The sequence below is a fragment of the Ursus arctos genome, unplaced genomic scaffold, assembly GCF_023065955.2.
Source record: "Ursus arctos isolate Adak ecotype North America unplaced genomic scaffold, UrsArc2.0 scaffold_7, whole genome shotgun sequence".
Taxonomy (NCBI): domain Eukaryota; kingdom Metazoa; phylum Chordata; class Mammalia; order Carnivora; family Ursidae; genus Ursus; species Ursus arctos.
In genome coordinates, this window is record NW_026623089.1 from 40485648 (window position 1) to 40492352 (window position 6705).

The 6705-nt window shown below is 48.2% G+C and overlaps 1 long non-coding RNA gene and 1 pseudogene across 1 annotated transcript; both read left to right on the forward strand.

Moving 5' to 3' along the window:
- Positions 1 to 5286: 5286 nt before the first annotated feature.
- On the forward strand, positions 5287 to 5935 carry LOC125282780 (uncharacterized). Its single transcript, XR_007190055.2, has 3 exons — positions 5287 to 5361; positions 5690 to 5770; positions 5870 to 5935. It is a non-coding gene; the product is annotated as an uncharacterized LOC125282780 (long non-coding RNA).
- A 388-nt stretch (positions 5936 to 6323) lies between these two features.
- LOC125282785 (U2 spliceosomal RNA) lies at positions 6324 to 6414 on the forward strand (annotated as a pseudogene).
- Positions 6415 to 6705: the final 291 nt, after the last annotated feature.

Genomic DNA, 6705 nt, shown 5'->3' on the forward strand with positions numbered 1-6705 from the left:
CTTGTACACTTACCATAACCATCTACCATAACCAAACCAACCATTCTGGTTTGCCACTCAAAGTCCTTCCTCCCTGGAAGTCACTTGGTCCCAAGCATATGGGTCTGGTTATCTAACCTTCCCACTATTTACACTGATGAAAGTCACCATCAAGTTGACTCAGAGAGGTCACTGAGGGTGTGTGGCAGACTTCAGTTATGTGGGATAAGGAGGAGCTTGCTAAAGGGACTATGGGACGTAGGGGACAGAAACTTCCCACCCAATGTATATGCCTCATCCCTCTGACTCAAGTCTCTGTTTTCAGACAGTGAGTCAGACAGTGAGTCAGACAGTGTGAACGACAGTTGGAAGGACATTTACATATTTGTGGATGATGTGGTGAAGAAGTTTCCAAAGTAAGGCTCTCCATGCTGCAGGTTGTTTTTCTCTGCCAGGAAGATACACAGCTGCTTTGCTTCAGTGGGCATGGGAGTCCCTCAGGCTAGAAGCACAGTGCCCACAATAGTGTTCTGAAGCAGGAAAGAAGAAAAGTCAAATTGTCCCCTTGGTTCTCAGCAGCTTTTGCTGGCTCTTGCCTGTGAGTCAGACCATATTAAAGGGGACACTGTCTGCTTCTGAGAACCTTACCAGCTTGGAAAGGAAGTTAAAGCATGCTGACCAGTAACTGAACACCTGGTTAAATGATACCAATGGCCAAGAGAAAGAGACAAAAGTCTTGCATGGCAATATAAAGGAAAAAACAAGAATTCCTAGAGAAAAAGTCAAAAATAATTACTTAAAAGATGTGGAAAATTGAACTAGTCCTTGAAGAATGGGGGAAGACAGGGTAACAGGAAGCATCAAGGAGACTTCTTGTGGAGTGAATGGTCTGTTTGGCAATAGAGTAGGTTTAGTCAGGAGAAGACTGGGAGATGAGGCTGGACAAGTCAACTTGGAGCCAAGAATATAGGGGCTCTTAATGCTGGGCCACAGGGCTTGAATTTCCTACTGGGAGCTATAGGGAGGTATAGGATTCTTGAGCAAGGGTCTCACATGATCAAGGATGTGCATCAGGAAAAGAAGTCTGTTAATAAGTGGATAAAATGAGTTGGAGCAAGAGCCAAGAGCAAATAAAGAGCTCAGCTAGGGACCTATTGTAACAATTTATCTGAATGATACTGAGCGTCAACAGACCAGAAGACAGTAGCCAGAGGATGGAAAGGAAGGGGTGTATATAAATGCCTGATAAGAAAGAGAATAATTTCTTTGACAAGAGAAGGAGGTGAGGAAGGAGTTAGGAGGGAAGGGAATGAAGGTCCAAAGACTGTTACAGTAGAAGAGAGGCCAGGGACAAGCCCCTCATGCAGGAATGTGAAGATGTTTATCTCCTTGTGATGTACTGTGCATATGCCTCTATGTGTGTATGTCTCTGTGTGTGTGTTTTGGAATGCTTTCTTTAAGAATATAAGAATGGAGCAGGATGCCATCTTGGCATTCTATTCTAAGGAGGCCACACATCTCACAGGCCTCAATATTTTTCACTACATTGATGGGAACCTCCAGTATTTGGGAAATGGGCCGGAAAGCAGAAGAGTTATAGTGGGAAGTGTAGAAATTGACATAGATCCCCTCACTGGCTGCAGTGAGCCTTGTTTTGTTTTGTTTTGTTTTGTTTTGTTTTGTTTGAGCTTTATTGGCATCATTTTGGGCCTGTGTCGATGGCTTCTCACAAGCACGTGCTTCCTCCCCAGCTTGAAAACGCGGGTGTCCTTCATCACATACTCCACACAGGGCCACACCCTTATGAAGCTCACCTCAGACAGGTAAGCACTAATTTGATCCCCCGTGGCAGACATGAAAAGCCAGGTCTCAGGGAGAGCCAGAAAACTGAAGGGTTCCCTGAAACCACAGTGGGAAGGCCAATGGAGTGCAGGCTGGGCTGGCTTGAGTTCCACTCACTGTGCACCCTGACTCCCAGGTCTGGCTCCCTAGCCCTCTCTAAGCCCTGGCTGCACTGACACTGGAAGACTATATGCTGCTAGACCATCTTCACCCCTCTAAGCCCTGAACTACAGCTGTCCTGAGTTCTTCCCTCCACGATCTTTAATTTTCTTAGAATGGGCTATGTATGAGGACTGCCAGGATTGTATGGAGCAGATGTGCTGGTCCTTTATGAACAGTGACCTGTGTTGTGTGTCACTCTATGTCCTGGGCCAGTGTGAGAGGACGGGTGGATGGGAGACAAATCAGACCCAGGGAGGAAGGGATGGGCAGCATCAAAGTATTGGTGTTTTCAGTGGAGGGGATTTGGTCCCTTGGTGGGTCTGACACAAGGGAGCACATGAGTGGGGTTCTGAACACAAGGCTGGGATAGGGCACTTGAAGAAGTATGACATGCCTGCCTCCTAGGTGAGCCATGGTGGACCCAGCAGTTTGCCCAAAAGTCTGAGAATGGGAAATCATGGAGGTTAAGATTCTCATGGACACAAATAACTGAAACCCAATTTAGAGAGGGTGAAGCACCAAAGAGAGGGTGAGCACCCTTAGGATGAAATGGGCCTCAGAATTTGTAGCACAGAGCTGCCATTCAGGACCATGGAGAGAAGCCAGGAGCAACAGAGTGGTGATGTCAGTGCATGGAGACAGCACTCTCATGTCTGACTCCAGGACAAGCAGGGAGTGGGCTGGCTGCTCCAAGCACTAGTGGAGGCATGGATTTGTGCATTTGTGTGTTTATATGTTTAGCACAGAGAGACCTGAGTGGGTTGGAGATGGAAGGAAGCAAATCCATTGGGAGGAACGCTGGCAGGTGCCAGAGAGAAGTAAGGCTGCTGGGCAGGGGGCTCTGGTGGAAGAGCCGCTCTTTGGGGAGGGGAAAATCTCTGCCTTCTCCAAGGTGGGAGGCTTGGGTCCCAGATATGAGAAGCTATGTGGGGGCTTAGGGAGGGCCTCCCAGTCATCTCTGGAGAGTGAACATAGTGATGTCGTCCCCAAGCAAGGGTTCAGGAGTGGCAGTGTGCCCAGGGGAGTAGAAATGATGTGAAATTATGTTTTTGTGAGGGAGTAAGATTTTAAGAGGAGTCTAGCTGAGGGTGATAGGAGCCTCTATTCCTTCCAAGTTCAGAGCTAAGAGTAGGTCTGGAGAAGCAGCACTTCCTTGGGGGCATTGGGACAAGCAAGCATATCCCTGGCCAAGGGGCTCCTAGGCCAGAGACTAGGAAGAGATGAGAGTTCCCCCATATTGAGGGTTAAAAAAAAAACAAAAGTTTTCCAAAATGTGGCAAAAAGAAGGAAAGTGCTTTTGCTGGACAGACAGTGCCTGGTTTGGCCTCAACTGGCCATGGGTCCCAGGCCTCACTTCCTGGGCTGGGCTGGGCCGGGCAGGGCTGGACTGGGCAGGGCTGGACCTGGGGCTCTCAGGTATCCCCTTACAGCAACATCTCCACTCCCCACAGTGAGAAGCCTTCTCAGGGTCCACACTTTCTTAGTCTGGCTGTGCCAGCTCCGCTCATCTCATGGGATTGGCCTGAGCCTAAACCCCCAGTCCCTCCTGTGTCCCAGTCCCACCTTTGAAATCTGCCTTCACAGCAGCTGTCTGGCCACACACTCGTGGCAGCCAGGGGATCCCTGCTCATCCACCTGCACGGACAGCCCTCAGGGCCGATTCCCCAGCCTGTGGCCTTTTTCTTCAGGATCCCTAGTGCTATCATGAAGCAGCTTGCTACTTCCTTTAGCACCAATCCAGAAGGGAAAGAAGCTTGGGGGACCGAGTCAACCTCAGGGGTCTGGGGCAGGGAAGGATGGGACAGGGCAGGAGTATCAATCAGCAGGATGACTTTTTCCAAACTCAGCCTTACCTGTTGGAGGGTAGTGTGCCTTCCTGGGGGACCCAGTAGCAGCTGGGTCACATCCTGAGTGGGGATTCATGAGTATGCCCCATGTTCACCGTGGATTGTCAAGGCAGGGCCTTGGGCATCCCCCAGGTCTGTGTGCCTGAGACAGTGACAAGTGCGAAGAAAGCCAAGCCGTACCCATGGGACCAGCAAAGCATCATCTCCCACCCTATGCTCACCTGATGGGGGACAGAGGAGGCCTGAGCAAGGCTGTAAATATCAAGGACAGAGGGCAGAAGGTCATGATCAGGCTACTTGACATGTGTCCTGTCCCAGCCAGGTAGGTCTACACACTACACAGTGACTCCAGGACAGGAGCAACATTTAATATCAACTCCAAATTATACCTCAACCTCTTTTCTGATTTCTTTTAGAAACAAAATACATAATAGTCTTAGCAGACTTAAGAATATAAAGCCTACTGGAGCCACAAATATGCATGAAGGATTTAAAAAGGTACTTAATCTAGAGCTCTGAGGACTTCTGTTTTATGGAGTAGTTAAAGTATTCCTGGGTCCTCTCACTGCCCTCCCCCAACACTCCTTCATTTCTTTGCAGGCAAATGAGCAGATTGAACAAGAAAATGCTGGAGGTAAGCTGCCTGGTGACTTCACTGTGGGCAGGTGTGGGGACAGAGCCAGGTCTGGGCCTCAGGGAGGTCTGGTGCAGACCCTCATTGCACTGACTCTTGGCGCAAGGTGCTGTCCTCTCTGGGCCACGGGTTCCTCCTCTGTGCAGTGAAGATGAAAACCACCCCCAGTGATGTGTCTCAGAACAACATAGGGCCATGCATGTACCCTCTAGGTTCTTGGTAACTGTGAGGTGCTCAACCTATACTTGGGCTGCCTGAACAAGGAAACAGAAAAGCCAGGGGACCTAGAGCAGACAAGATTCTGTTTTCAGAACAAAGTGCTGGGTTTCCCCCTTGCTGCCCACACTTTGTCTCCATCACATTTCTGGCCCTGGCTCCTTTCCCTTCAGTTCCTTCCTTCTGGCTGATGTCACCCTGTGACTGTGTTTCCAGCACTGGAGAAGGCTGTGCTCTGCCCAGAACCATCTTCATCTAACATCCTGGCTAAAGCTTCTTCTCCCTTCAGAACTGGCCTGCTAGTCCTCCAGGTGCTGGTGATGGCAGGTGCTGAGGTCTGGGCACTTCTCCCTTGGAGAAGGAGGTACGGGGAGCAGTGTTGTAGCCTCAGCAGCCTGCAAAGAGAGTACTTTCATGTGCCTTTACCAATGGGGTCACTCCCTGTTCCCCCTGCAGGCAACAATGCTGCCAGTCTGATTATTGCTCTGACCACAGGACCACTGACACCAAAGGCATTTCAGGAAACTAAGTCTGAAGTGAGTCCAACCCATTGTAAACAGCATTTTGTTCCATATATTTGGTACTTTATACTCAAAGGATTCTCTCTCTTAGGCTGAGAAGGCTCGAGATATGGGCGCCAAAGTTTATTGCGTGGGTGTAAAAGACTATAGAAAAGACCAGGTAATTCTGAACAGGTAACAGGTACCACCTGTGAGCTTAGATGTGGAAAGCGTTCACAGGCAGCTTTCCTAAGGATGCTCCTGTAACCCACCTGTAGTGTCTGCACAGCAGATAGCCGCTGCAGAAATGAATGATGAGTTTGTAAAACCTGCCAGCAGAGGTGCAGGTGGAAGGCCTTTCCCTTCCCTAAGGGTGGGCTGCTGGCTGATACTGGGGCCTGGCCCTTGGAGTCTAACATAGCATGAGGGAAGAGACTATCTCCTGGGATGGGGATTTCTGTGTCCTTAACCCCTGGCCATGGCCCCAAGACACCTCTTCTCTCTTGCAGCTGAATGACATTGTAGAAAGAAAGGATCAAATGTATGGCGTAGACAATGGATTCAAGTCCCTGGAAGACATTACTAACTTGGTGAGTGTCGGCTAAATGTGAGAAGGGGAATGGGGCGGCTTCTCACCATGCCCCCCCCAATTCACTATCCCTGACCTGTCACCCCTCTCTCTATTCTAGCTGGTGGTAAATTCCTGTCATGAAGTCATGGCCGGGGAGAGTTATTTTGTCTGTGTAGGAGGTAAGAGCTGTAGTCACTGTTCTAGACAGAACGTGGTGTGTGTGTGTGTCTGTGTGTGTGATGTGAGGTTTGTGAACATCTGGTATGTGCGTAGTGTGTGAGTGTCTCAGAGTGTGGTGTGTGCATGTAACATGGTTGTACAGAAACATGTTGGGCCTATGAATGTGCATATGTAAATACAGCTATGATTGACAGGAGTGTGCATGTCAAGCAAGGGTTGTGGTGTGATGATGTTCTTAATGACTTTTCCCCATTATTATGGAGATATAATTGATATACACCTGTGTATAAGTTTAAAGTATTCAACATAATGACTTGACATGCATATATCGTGAAATGATTACCGCAATAAAATCAGTGTCATTACTTTTTAAATCTCAAGACCAAAAGTTGATCGCTTCTCGGCCTTTTGGCTAAGATCAAGTGTAGTATCAAGACCAAAAGTTGAAAACATAACAAGAAAAAACTTTATTTAAAAACCTTCAACAGAACACTGTAAAATGAAATCCGAGAACATATAAAAAGAACAGTACATCAGGACTAATTAGGGACCACCCCTACAATACAAGTCTGATTCAGTATTTAAAATATCAGTGTAACTTACCACATCAGCAATGTGCAGAAGAGAAACATGATAATGTCAATGGATGACTAAAGAATTGGACACAGGTCAATGGCCAGCGTCATGCTGGGAACATAGCCAGACAAAAGGTGTCCATACAAATACAGCTAATATCCCATCCAATGGTTATATGGGCAACTCCTCTCCCTGACA